Source organism: Dipodomys merriami, unplaced genomic scaffold, assembly GCF_024711535.1.
Source record: "Dipodomys merriami isolate MVZ:Mamm:240054 unplaced genomic scaffold, mDipMer1.0.p SCAF_41, whole genome shotgun sequence".
NCBI classification, from domain to species: Eukaryota; Metazoa; Chordata; class Mammalia; order Rodentia; family Heteromyidae; genus Dipodomys; species Dipodomys merriami.
In genome coordinates this window covers 12986640-13001206 of record NW_027205715.1, presented here as the reverse complement: position 1 = coordinate 13001206, position 14567 = coordinate 12986640, and positions in this window count along the sequence as shown.

Genomic DNA, 14567 nt, shown 5'->3' with positions numbered 1-14567 from the left:
ATGACAGGATAAAACCATACTCTAAAGTTCCTGCTCTAACAACAGCTTGCAATATTGTATCTAACTAGATTGAGTGAACTAAGCATGTTAAACCAAGCCAAGGAACTCTGCCTAACAATCTTCCTGGTTTTTGCACCTGTAATATCAGGCGAGTCAGGATAGTTTTGCGGGGAGGGGAGGTGTCAGTCTGAACTCTGGGCCTGGGTGCTGTACCTCAGCTCTTCAGCTCAAGGCTAACGCTCTACCACTTGAGCCACAGCGCCACTTCCAGATTTTTCTGCTTATGTAGTGCTGAGGAATCAAACCCGGCATGCAAGGCAAGCACTCTACCACTGAGCCACCTTCCCAGCCCTGAGTCGGGATAATTTTTAACCACTTCTCTCATTTTTCTCTTAAGTCCAATCTTCAGACCCCAGAGGAATGACTTCAAGCATTTATTACTTATTCTGTTAATTACTGTCCTTAATTAAATAACACCTTCAAGAATTACTTAACCACAGAAAGTAGGTCTGCCTCCTTAATTACAATGTGAGATCCTCAAGCATAATTCAGACAAAATGTATTAAGTACTTACTAGGTTCAAGACATAAGGACAGAAATTTCTCCCTTGGTGGTTGGCACATTACTCCACACGTAACAGGACTCATTTTCAATAGCAGAGATTTTTCAACTCTACTCCATCACAGTATTTTCTCATGGGTAGGAAACCAAGCATAATGGATAGAGCTTGGAGAAGATCCAGAAAAATCAAGCTTCAAAAGGCCGAAGACTTAAGCACAGGTAGCTCTCTCCAGAGATAGACCTAGGCTTTCTAGAACCTTAAGCATACAAAATTTATTATACTCGCCTTAAGAAAACAATACTGGATTATGAATTTTAAAAATGCAACCAGGCCACTCCATACTACTTAAATCAGAACATTTTAAGAGACACAAAACCTCAATAATGTATCTCTTCAGTATTCTTTGTCAATAGAGTACCAGAAGATATACTCTAGTCAAACAAGGAAGGAAAACCAAGATAGAAAGGGGCACAAGATCTAGAAAAAGGGGAACTCGGTGTGTCATCACTTCTGATGGCTAAAATCAAAGGCCAGATCGCAATCAGTATTGTTGAAGATACAGAGAAGTCAGAAGTCAGAACTTCCCTACATTGCATGAATGCTTTGTGGAAAGTAGCCTAGAAGTTGTTCTTTAAAAAGTTAAATGTAGAATTTTCATATGATTCAGCAATTCCCCAAAGATCACATACCTCAAAGAAATAGATGCATATGGTACATAACTCTTGTACAAAAATATGCATCGTGGCATTATTTGAAATAATCAAAATATGCAAACAACTCAGATGCCCACCAACTGACGGACACTGATGTAAAATGGGGTATATCTACACGGCGGAACATTATTAACCACAAAAAGGGAAGAATCTTGAAAACATTATGCTGAATGAAAAGGCCAATCATAAAAGGCTGCCTATTATACAATTCTATTTGCGTATAATGTCCAGAGTAGAGAAAGCTTTAGAGATAGAAAGTGAACCAGTGGTTTTTCATGGCTGGGAGCAACAGGGAAGCAATTGCTGGAGAGCACAGGGTTTCTTTTTTTTGAGTTGACGGAACGCTTCCCATTAACTATGGTGATGGTGGCGTCTATCTGAACTATGAGCCACTGAATGGTGTACTTTAAACAAGTAAGTTGTAAGTTCATGGACTGCGCGTCAATAAAGTAGATGGAGGGAAGGGAGAGAAAGAGAGAAGGAGAACACAAGGGAGGGAGCAGGGAAGGAAGCAGAAGGCAACAGCCTCTGGGCGATGCAGTAGGATAGTAGGTAACATCACCAGGGCCCGAGAGACATGCCACTGCCCCATCTCTGTGCCCTTCCTTGGCTACTCTGGGCATCTGCATTCTCTGTTCTCTGAGTCCCAAGTTGGGGCCCAGAGCTAGGGAAATTCCTCGGCTGGAGCAAGGCTCTCCCTGTACTTCCACACCGAGTGGCGAGGATTGGAGAAGAGCCTGGAAAAACTAGGAGAACCATTGCTCCCAGGCCCAGCGTCACCCCCAAATCAAGCTACTGGATAACCCGATGTGCCCGGCCATTCTCAGGGGCTCTCAGTAGATCTGAATGACACTTGGAGGGAAGATTTAGTGATTCATATTCCAGAAAACTGAACCACCACCGGAATGATAGTTATCATTTCCAAGACAGCAAATATGTGGCCTCAAATAGACTACCTGGTAGGACACTATACGGCTCAGCTAAAAACACTTACAGCATTAAAATAATATAAACGCTGGGCACTGGCAGCTCACACCTGTAATCCTAGCTACTCAGGAGGCTGAGATCTGAGGATCATGGTTGGAAGCCAGCCTGGCAGAAAAGTCAAGAAACTCTTATTTCCAATTAACCACCAGTGATAAGAGCACTTGCCTTGAGCAAAAAAAGCTGCAGGATAGTGTCCAGGCCCAGAGTTCAAGCCCTACAACTGACAAAAAACAAATTAAATGCTGACATCAAAAATTATAGCTCAAGTCTTTTTTATCTCTGGGACTTGAAGAACAGAGCAAATGAAGTGTGTGGGTATGAGGAGGAGGGGAGTAGCTTACTAACATGATTTAGAAGCAGAATCTTCAACGAAACAATGAAAAAAAGTTAGAAGCAGTTGCCTTTGAGAGGTCAAAGTAGGAAAGCAAGAGCGTCCTCCAGTTGTATAAATTTATAATCCTAAATCGATAAGAGCTCTTCAGGCCTTTTCTGTATTCATTACACAATGGCCACCCTGCTAGAAGGTGTAAGTACTGAGTAGCTTTATTAGCATTTAATTAAAAAGTAATTACAAGACATCAGTAATGATCACCTAAGAGGTGATTGGGGAAGAAAAAAATGAGCTTCAAAATGTTTTCCATATGCAGCTCTTGGCAATTTGCTTTTCCAACCTTATGGCTTACAACAGCATTTCTGGAATGTTCTGTCTAGGAAGCTCAGGGTTATCAACACTAACTCATTTTTCAGAAGCTACCTGGGAGATACCAGTTACCTCAGAGTAACAAATGAGAATCCTGTATTATGTCTGAAGTGTGTGCTAAGAGTTAGTCCCAGTGAGCCCCATTGCTTATCAGAGCATGAATCTTGGGAGACCATCCAAATAAAAATTAAAGAACCTGACAACTGTCTAAATGTCAAATTAAATTTTCTAATATTATTATTCAACACTCCGCGCCAATTTCAAAGAGCGCAAATGCCCTCCATTGTGACTCACAGGAGAAATTTCTCATCACAAAGCAATGATTTTTCTATCACTGTACACAGCCATAAATTTTCATAATACTATCAATCCTGGAAGTTGAGGCCGTGTTTAATTTAAGGCACTTCCGTCCTGCGAGAGTAGAAAAAGTCTCAAACTCACCTGTCAAAAGGTCTGGCAGAGAAAGAAAGAACATGATTTTGTTCTTTTTTTTCCTCTTTTTCTGGTTTGTAAATACCTACCTTCTCACCTTAAATTCTCCTAGATTACTATTCCTCTATTTCCCAACAATTATCAAAAGATATTGAAGCAAATACCAGTGTGCTTCGCAACAGTAAATCCCAGCTGGAGATGAAATGCAATAACTATCACTGTGAGTTCTTCTCCTACTTTTCTGCAGGCTGGGAGGAGAGAAATGAAAGAGTCGAGCCCCACATTCAGATTCGTTCTGGTGAGTTTATCCATCAAGAATTGATGGAAGTGAGTAAATTGATGATCCAATTAGCTGCAACTCTCCCGGTTAACTTGCGTTAGTTACAGTTTGGAAATCTGAAGACAAATTCGTTACTTTCATCTGAAGCAATGAAATGATCATTTGGACATTCAACTGAAAAAAAAATGGTTTGAGAAGCTTGCTCTTATTCATTCTAAATAGATTCAAATCCTAATTAGCCTCAACTAACAGTTGAAAACCAGACACACGACAGGAGTTTCAGAGACACAAATGAACAGCTGGGAAAATTCTGCAAAAAGGCAGCTTGCCTGTTATCTATTTGCAAGCAGAGACTCATGCATTCCCCTCAGAGGTATGACAGCAATCTCCCTGGCCTGGTAAGAACTCAGATAGCTCACCTGTGCTTCTGTGGGTCTGAGGTGGGCCTGGAAAATTCACATCACTCCCTACTCCCCACCCCATACATGTACCTGTGCTGGAGATAGAACCCAGGACATCGTGACTGCTCAGCAAGTTCCCCTAGCACTGAGCTATACCACAGGCCTTGTTCTTTCCTGTGATGGGATCCTGCTATGAGTTTCCATCTCTCATAGGTATTCAGGTAACACTGATGTTGTTGATCTGAAGAGAAAGACTGTGAGAAGATACTTCAGAAAATGCTTTAGATAAATGATTCTATAAAAATAAATATTGAGCTGGGTTCCAGTGGCTCATGTCTGTAATCCTAGCTATTCAGGAGGCTGAGATCTGAGGATAATGGTTAGAAGCCAGTCTGGGCAGGAAAGTCTGTGAGACTCTAAGCTCCAGTGTCAGAAAAAGCCAGAAGTGGTGCTGTGGCTCAAGTGGTAGAGAACTAGTCTTGAGTACAAAGAGGCTCAGGGACAGAGCTCAGGACCTGAGTTCAAGTCCCAGGACCAACCAAAAACAAAAATAAAAATAAAAAAAGATAAATTGTTAAAAATTGTTAAAAATAAAAAATAAATATTTTCATTCTAGCTGTAACAAATTTCCAAAGTAATTAGGCCAGAAGAATGACAACATATTTGTCTTGTGAATGTACATGCCAGCATTGGAGCTTGAACTCAGGGCTTTGGTGCTGTCCCTTAGCTTTTTTTGTTCAAGTCCAGTACTCTATCAGTTGAGCCACAGCTCTATTTCTGGATGTTTTACTGGTTAATTGAAGATAAGAGTCAGAGATTCTCCTGCCCAGGCTTGCTTCAAATAGTGATCCTTCCTGAGGAAGCAGGTATGAGCCACCAGTGCCCGGCTCTAACTTACGTATTTTATAAGACAATTCAGACAGACTTTCACTAGTCGAAGAATCATGGATAAAATAGAACTTGTCTTAAGTTGGATGGAGTTTAAAACGATTATTTTCAAATACATTTTTGTGACTAATTTTAAGAAAATGAATCATCACTCAGTTTGTATATATTTCTGCAAATGCATGGGATTCAAGTATCAGCTCAAACCTGGAAAATCGTGTTATTTAATAACTAACGTCTAATTATAAATGGCATATTTATGAGAATGAATACAATGCAGTTAGATTGGGCCTGCGACTGGCAGTATAGCTGTTGGTACTTAGGAATGACTGATCATCTTTTCTCTCCCATAATAAGGAAAAACTGTTATGATTATTCAAATATTGCACTTGTACAGTAATCACTGTAACTCTCAAAGCTTGCAAACTGTGACATTTTTACATCCTGAATTAGTATTCCAGTCAAGTCTTTAAGGAAGCAAATTAACTCTCTCCAACCATGATGTCTGTGTTTAAGAAAACTGCCTCCAGGCCAATTCTAGTCACAATTTACTATAATACACATTCCATGGTTAGTTATATTTCAGATACAGGAAAAACACACACACACAAAATTTTTAAAAAAAAAAAAACCTCAAAAGTAGAAATACATGAAACACCCCATCAACTCACCAGGCATTTTTCAATAAAAACAAGCTGTTGTATTAAGTTAACAGTGTGTTCTGACATATTTATTTTCACTTCTAAATAACATAACTCCCAATTAAAACAAAGAGGAAAAATGAGGTTTAATTATCGGTAGACATCGAACATCCTGATGTGAGAGCTCAGCCCATCTAAACATTCGCATCTTCTTCCTGTCTCACCGCCTGCCATGGAAGGCCCCACTTGATTTGACCGGCTCTTCTGGTCTCTATTCAGACCAAAGCATTGGCTCACTACTCTTTGGGGGGTGTGGTCTCTTTATCCAAGCAAACCTGGCAAATGTTGCTCTTTGGCAATTAATTATGAAATGGATGGAGCAGCCAGAGAGAGTTAGCAGAAGTTTGTGCTTCTCATGGTTCACTGACTTTAGTTTCAGAACTTGAAAGACCCCTATGTCCAAAAAGTGCCTGGAGGAAACAGGGACAACTCAAGAGGGGTTCCAGAGACGGAAGGGCACTGCGGAGATGCTTCTGGCAGAATGAAAACACAGTCTACTATCCTCACTTTGGCAACACTTAACCAAGCAATGAGTGTTCTACGTGTGTGCACACGAAGCATGCCATCAGCACAGGGGACACCCCTTCTGAGCTCTACCTCTGGCCTTTCTTTCAGGCTCTCTCTCTCCCCTCCCTCCTTTCTCCCCCCCCCCCCCACACACACAGAGTTATTTGATTGTTCCCTACTTTATAGTCCCCAAGTTTTTGGCTAACCAGCTTTCTTTGAAAGGAAGCCAACATCATTTAAAAATTATTCATTGTTTAATAGCTATGAGTCAACAGGGGAAGTTTCTCCTTCTAGCCCAAATGGAGTCACGGTGGCTGGATTTATATTATCCTCCTACCTGAAACAACTGTAAATGGGAGGCAAGATGTACAATGATTGTGTTCACTGATGATTCTAAAATGTCGGCTGAATTATGACTGAGACAGGCCTAACAGATCCTAACAGTAGATCGGTAGAACCTCATTTGTTCTGGTGACTGAATTACCTTTCCCTTGTCATATCCACTGACTCATTTTTTTTTCTGCTATGTGACCTCCTTAGAGCATTGAGAAATCCAGAGAGTGTCACTGATGGAAACTGAGTCAAGGGTCTCTCGCTCATCTCCTTTCCTATGGTAGGCAGCGCATGCACACCAGTAAGTGAAGCCCAGGGCATCATCAATGCCATCCGCCACAACAAGTCACTTTTTGAAGACGGGATTTTTGAAATAACAGGTGTTAACAGGTTTTTCTTCAAATCGATGCTTAGAGAGAAAATGTGAAAGGGTCAAAAGGTCAGAGAAGATGGCAATTTCATTGCTTCTGCAGCCTTTGAAGAACCCTGAGAATAGGACCCAATGTTCAATCTGTCCTAGGGTAGGATGTAGTTGGATGAGCCATCTGACCTCTTACTTATTTGCATTTTTCTGCAGGACTATGGTTTCAACTCAAGGCCTTATGCAAGAGAGGCAGATCCTTTGCCTCCAGTCCTGTTTTGCACTGGTTATTTTTGAGAAAGAATCTCCATTTCTGTGTAGACATTCACCTGGGTGGTAATCCAACTATTTTAGACTTCCTGTTGTAACTAGGATACCATATGGATGCCAGTGCACCCAGCTGTCAATTGAGAGGGAGTCTCCAAATTTTTCTGCGTGAGCTGACCTTCAAACTATGATCTTCCCCAATCTCTGCCTCCCCAATAGTTAGAATTACAAGTGTGAACCATCAGTGCTTGGCTTGAAATGACCAGTTTTGTAGATCAAAAATGTTAGTGTATCAGCAATCTCCTACTACCTGCTGGCTTGCATCCAGTGCTTGTGCTCACATCAGACATCCCTAGTCAAGGGAGAGGTTGAAGAGTAAATCGATTGATACACCATTAGGGGGCAGGAGGGCAGAGTCAGTCCAGGGATGATTCACATCAGAAGTGGTTGTTTCATTCCTCATCTACACAGAGGCAGAGGCAGGACTGGTCTCTGCCTAGTCTCTGCGATATTTTCACCTTTTCTATATGGAACCACCACCCACCCACTGGCTCCTCCCTGGGACTACACAGAACCTGAGGGCAGGCTTCTGGGGTAGAAAGCCAGTGGCTAACTCTAAGCATTAATGGTTAAGAAAGGTGACTCTAGGTTATCAAGGCTGGAGAATGTGTTAAGTAGAAAACAAAGTAGAAAAGTAGAAAACAAAATTATCTAAAGGAGGGCTGGGGCTGTTGCTCAATGGTAGAGTATTTACTTAACAAGCATGAGGCACAGGATTTGATTCTCAGAACCTCTTCCCTCCCCAGCCAGGAAAAAAATAAAATTGACTGCAAAAACAAATGTTTCACGGCTGGGAAGGTGTCTCAGTGGTAAGGTGCTTGCCTTGCATGCATAAGGCCCTGGGTTCAATTCCTCTATACCACATAAGGAGAAAAAGGCGGAAGTGGCACTGTGGCTCAAGTGGTAGAGTGCTAGCCTTGAGCTGAAGAGCTGAAGGACAACATCCAGGCCCAGAGTTCAGGCCCTACCACCTACCAAACCACCCCCCCCAAAAAAAAACAAACAAGCAACAACAACAACAAATGTTTCTTGTTTTGTCTCAATATTAACTGGGACCAAATGCCTAAGACTTCTGAATGTGTTCCTTGGTAAGATTTCACCAAGTGTCCCCATCTTTAATTTTCACCTCCCGGCCCTGGCCTGCCCAGCAGGACTGTCAGGGATTAAGGAATTGATCGCTGTGAAGTACTTTGAGTTCCTTGAAGGAGAACACCGCAAGAAAAACGAACAACTAGTTCCCTCCACCACAGCCCTGTCTCCCCGCTGAGACGATGCACCGCCCCATGTACTAAACCTCTAAATACACATAACAAGCTGTAGTTAGCAAATGCAAACACTATAAAACAAATGATTGATTTTTTTTAAAACTTCAATCATGCTGTTGGGACTCATTTTGCCAATTTGAAGGTTATTCCTAAGTAACCAAATCCTCATTTACTCTGCTAACTAGCTCTTTAGTCCATCTGCAAATAGAACGTTATTACAGTGCTATTGCCTAACAACTTTCCCATTAGCTACAGTAAATACTCCGCACTTGGGTCACCCAGCGACTCCCCCCATGGAGTTATGGGTTAGAAGTTTAATTGTTTCATTTGCATATCCAGCTGAGGTAGATTAGAGAAAGTCGTCATGCTCATTACACTTCATTGCATGACAAACACAAATGTCTGTTATTCTAGACCTGCTTAACCTTGACCTAAAGAAAGAGATCAGAGTAACACAGAGGAAAACATACCCTGTCGGTTTACTTGACTCCTCACATCTGAACTGCATTGAATGTGCTAAAAGATGAAAAGAACTTTTTTTTTAACTGATAGGGTTATGCTGAAAAACAAAATCAGTCATCAGATACTGCTGCACTTCTTGGTTACAAATTACCTGTTAGCATGTCTTTAGCTATTACTTGTCTGGATGGATAAACCTAAATAAATTATGTCTAAGCACAGTGACTTAAGCCTGCAATCCCAGCTACGTGGGAGGCAAATATTGGAGGATTGCGGTTGGAGGCAAAAAGAAAAAAAAATTTGAGACTCTAGCGCAACCAATGGCTGGGTATGGTGGTATACACCTGCTGTCCTCAGCTTCCAAGAAAGCCCAATTGCTGAGCCCAGTGATGGGTTCCTGTCATTCCCCACCATTATGGGGATGCACAAATAGGAGGGTCACAGGCCAGGGCTGTTCCAGGCATCAATAAAACAACACCATCTCAAAAATAACCAAGACAAAAGAGGCGAGAGGCATGGATCAAGTGGTAGAGTACCTGCTAGTAAACACAAGGCCTTCAGTTCAATCCCCACGTACCACCAAAAATAAAACAAAACCAAACAACAAGGAAAGACTGAATTCATCACATAAGATACAAGTGCAAAGAATCTTTTACCAGCCAGCTTAGTGCTAATGCCAGTGAACTCATCTCACATAGTTATAGACAAAAAGGCCAAGCTGGCCCTAGGTACTCTACTGTGTGTGGCTGTCACTCTTTGGGCATGGTTGTATTATCCCTACCACTGTTTCTTTACCACTATGGATGGAGCCCAGTCCTTTTGTGACTCTCTTGTCTCCATCCTTACTTCTATGCAAGCAATGGTCCAAGGGGAAAGATCATTCATTTATGTTTTATGGGGCAAGTCCTGGATTAGGAAACCATCACCCTGGATGCTACATCCATATATACAAGGGGGAAAGGTCATTCATTTACATGTGGCATGGTAATACTTAGTGCATGACTGGGAATGAATACATGTGGCTATGTCCTTTAGGAATCTCAGATCCTTAAGACGATGATGTTGGGCCACTAATATGAGTGCTATTTACCATTCTAAAATGTGAAGACATGATGGAGGCCTACCAAAACAACAGGGAAGTCCTAAACTCACCGACTGACCCTGTATTTTGGTAGGCCTATCTCCTTTACCCATTCCGCCTCATTTTTAACATGTTTTATCCACGCTGCTAATTCATGGAAGAGTATAATTCACCTAGATAATGTTAATGTTACTAAGAACACGGAAACATAATCTGTCTATGGTGTGTTCAGAGGTGGTACCTGTGAGAAGTGGCTAAGACAGTGGCTAAGACACCTGAGGGATCTGGTGGCTCTAGAAGGAAAGAGCAGAAAAACCAGACAGAAACACACCTGTGCTTCCGCTTCCGCAGCCAAACAAGCCTCCACCAAACCTGGTGCTGTGCTGCTTGGACTTTCAGTCTCCAACACTTTGAGGCAAACTTTTCTTTATCAAGTACCCCACCACAGATATTGACTCCTAGTAACCAAATACACCCACAAGTAAATTCTAATGTAAACTATGGACTTTAGTTCATTAACAGTATGTCAGTCTCACCTTAGCCATTGTATTCAATGTACCAAACATATTAATGCAAGATGTTAATGGGGAAGGAGGGAGGAAACTGCGTAGAGGAAAGAAAAGGAAGAATTACACTGGAAATACTCTCAATTTCCCCCCCCAAAAAAAAACCTGCTACCCCAAATAAGGCTTATTAATTTTAAAAATGTACAAGTTGCATTTCTTTAAACAGAAACTCAAGGTTATTTCCTCAACTCTAAAGGCACCAAGACACGTAGCCTTACCCATTTTTTTAAAAAACTTAATTACAGTATCTTTTTCTCCTCCCATGTCCAGATTCTGTGTAACAGATAGTGGAAATGTCTGTTCTAAAGGTCCGAAGCATACATCCATTCAGAAAGTCTGGCTGTTTTCCAGCCTTTTTTCCCTCACCAGGGTTGAACACTCAGGGTTGGGTTTGGGAAGTAGGGGTCCCAGGGGAGAAAGCTGAAAGCAATTCCTCAGGGCGCTAACAAGGCTGGAGGCAACTTAGAGGAATTAAAAGTCACCCCTACCTGGGTCCTAGGGAAATAATCCAGCCAGAGAAAGCCAAGGACTTGTTTGAAATTCATTCACACTGGCAGGGTCAATAGGAAAAAAAAAAATTCTATGTAAATAACAGGAAACCTTAAATGCATATTTGCTGAATGCTGACGCTTCGGGACAGAAACTAAGCAGAGGTTTCTAGGGTGGCCAAATGTTGCCTCTTATCACAGCAGAATGGCCATTAAAAAGGGAGTCTGAGAACTCACTCAATGCAGATGGAGGCCAATCAGATACCCTGGTGAGAGATTTTTAAAGATTTTTCTCCCTCCTCCCTCCCCAGTCTCCTTGTAGTCCATTTGGATCGGGTAAGATTTGAGGCAGGGATCATTTGCCATTCTCTTCGCCTCAAACTTACAGCAATATTTAAAAGAATTAATGTGGCCTTTCTCCTCCCTTCCCAGGGCATCTTCACCATTACCACCACCACCCCCAAATTTCCATTCTGTCTTCAGCAGGCTGGGGACAATTGCTGGAAAACAATGGGACAGCCGGAGAGGCTCAGCGGTGTAGGCTTAATGCTCCTCCTGTCTCTAGGAAATCTTCAGTAATTTGTTTACGACTTCCAAAATTCAACAATAGTGTGCAAATGCAATCCCACTTATGTTAATGTGTGCTTCTTTCTCTCATATCAGATTCTGAATAAAAATTAGGCAAGTTCTCTGTTTTGAAAATAAATAAGATGGGACCTTGAAGGGGGGGATGTCTCCAAATGCACTATCCTATCAGCCACATTTTTTTTTAACTTAATAACTTAAGTGAACTGTTAGTGAAATTACAACCTGCTGGTGACACAATAAATTTACAACAAAATTCATTCCATAAATTATTCAATTCCGTGACTACAGTCAAGGAGAGAAATATCACCAGGAGCAGGTGATTAGCATGTGAAAGGAAAAACCCATCTCCCAGTAGAAACAATCACTGTCAAAGCTTCCTATTGGAGTTTTGTAAAAATTACCATTAAGAACACACACTTAAGGCTTTGTAGTTCCTATAAAAAGGGCCAAGTATTTGATTTACATTAGATTCATTTGTTCTTTCTTCAACTGTCTCCTTCTCCTACAAACCCGTAACTGCTTCAATAGAGCCTTGCTCAATCAAGTGTGCATTAAAACAAAAGAATTTAACTTCCATAAAAGTGAGGAATCACGGCCACAAGTGAACTCTCTCTTCCTCTGTCTATCTTGCTACCAGGATGCAAAGCAGAAATTTACCTCTGATGCTCCACGGAGGAGAATTACAGGTTCCTATGGTGTGGTTAAGGCAATGCACCGGTCCTTCCAGAAAGCCTTTAAAGCAAGTGTGTCTCAACCAAACCCCATTTGTTAATATTTGTTATCAATACAAATAAGAATGGCAAATTTCCACCAAATGAATAGAAAACAGATGATGCTAGAGGAGGAAACGAAGGAATTCTGGACCTGCAATCTTTTTTTCCAACACAACTTCTTTATCTTTGTGTCCATCCTCATTTAGAGTTTTAATATATCACCAACAAATATGGGACTCCACTGGGGAAATAAATGTAATGTAGACAAATACCCAAGTGATTATAGTTTTCAAAAAAGCAGCTGTATGTCAGTTTAATATACTGCCCCATGTCCGGACAACAAAGCCCTGCCTGACCAAGTATCTATACTTTGTCTTTACATAATAACATGACTTATCAACATTTGCTTGTTCCGTTCTTCTGGGAACAAGAACATGACAGAAATCATGAGTGAATCTAATCCTAAAGGCATTGTTAATCTGGAGACCTTCATGTGTGGTGAGATCGCCCTATGTCTAGAGAAAGATGAGTGGATGCAGCAAGGAGAGCCAGTACAACAGTGCCCTGGAGATAAATCTCATGTCTCTCATTCTGGGGGAAATTAATGTCAAATGTAGAAAACAGGTTGGTTGTAGCAACATTAGGCAGACCGGGAGATGCCAGGGATGATGCCACGTGCTTACTATGAAACACTTGTTCTCCAAGGACCTCCAAGCATGCGTAGCCCTCATGCTGACTGTCATGGGTGATCCTCAAAGACACAACTCCTGTTTTTTCCAAGCCACAGACCGAGGGCACCCAGATCCCTGAGGCATGTGTGATGGATCACCTTTGATGAGATCTTAAAAGACAACTGAAGGAAACCATCAACCAACCAGTTCAGCAGGCTTGTCCCCATCCCCACCCACGTACTAGTGGCCTCCTCCCAAGGAAGGGACTTGGGTCATGCTATAACCCCAGTCAGCCCTCCTACCGACAAGCCACCACCCCGGAGAGGACCTGGCCTGCTTCAAAGATACCTACCATGAGCTGACAGGTTGCTCGAGGGGAACAGGGGAGAGAGGACGACATAAAACCACAGACCAGGGGCTGGGAAGGTGGCTCAGTGGTAGAGCGTTTGCCTTGAGCTGAAGAGCTGAGGGAAAGTGGCCAGGCCCAGAGTTCAGGCCCCTCGACAGGACCCCAAAAAACAAACAAAACAAAAACAAAACCACAGACCAGGACCAACAGATGGTTCAACCAGTTACTGGGTCCTGCTGCTTGTTCTTCAGAGTGGCCTTTATTTTCCCTTTACTAAATAAAATCTCTAAAACTGCCCATCATTCCTGGTTTTATTTTGATACTACCAGAGAAAAAGAACCTACCATGCTCACGTATCACAGTCAATGGGATATGAAGTGGTAGAGGGAAAAAAAAAAAAAACACAAGAAAATGTGAATGTACAAAACAGAAGGATCTATTTTGCTGAAGAATTGTTATAGCATGGAAATAATTGGAAATCAAAATGCATACTGTAGAGAGGACAGGGAGTCAAAGGTTTCAGGAATTTTTTTTTTAATACAGTAATATTTCTTTGTAACATGAAGTTGCCATGAGATTGGCAGGGATGGATTTGACCTAAAACGAAGGACCTGATCTGTGAGTGCTGGGCACAGGGGTGGGGGGATAGAACACCTCATCTCACCGAAATGTGATTAGCGTAAGGACGTATAATCAAGACTCCTAGATACAAGTGTGGGTTAACGTGTCTATTCCATGAGCAGGAAACTATCTACTTGAACACCAGTTTCCCAGGATCCATCTTGGAAGCTCCTCAGAGAAAATGAAATGGAAAAGCTATGTGACAAGATGGAAATGACGAAATCCTGAGATTTCTTCCAGATTGGAAGTAACACTCCCTGGAGAGAGGGGAGGGTTTCAAAATGGATATAAATGAGGTCATTAAGGTGCACAAAATGATAGCACAGGGAGGGTATTTCCAAATGGGGGTATGAAAGATGATTTGTAGAAACAGTCCACATTTAAAATAGCATGAATGTTCAATTCAGTGAGCACCGATGGTCTAAAGCCTAGCTTTTAATAGTTTGTCAATCCATTTAGTTTCATAAAATATTTTGTAATACTACTTTACGTACCACTTAGTAAAAATATTGACTTAGTTTTCTGAAATTGTTGACAATCAGTGGGGCTGGGTGTAATTGAGGAACCAGATCACTCT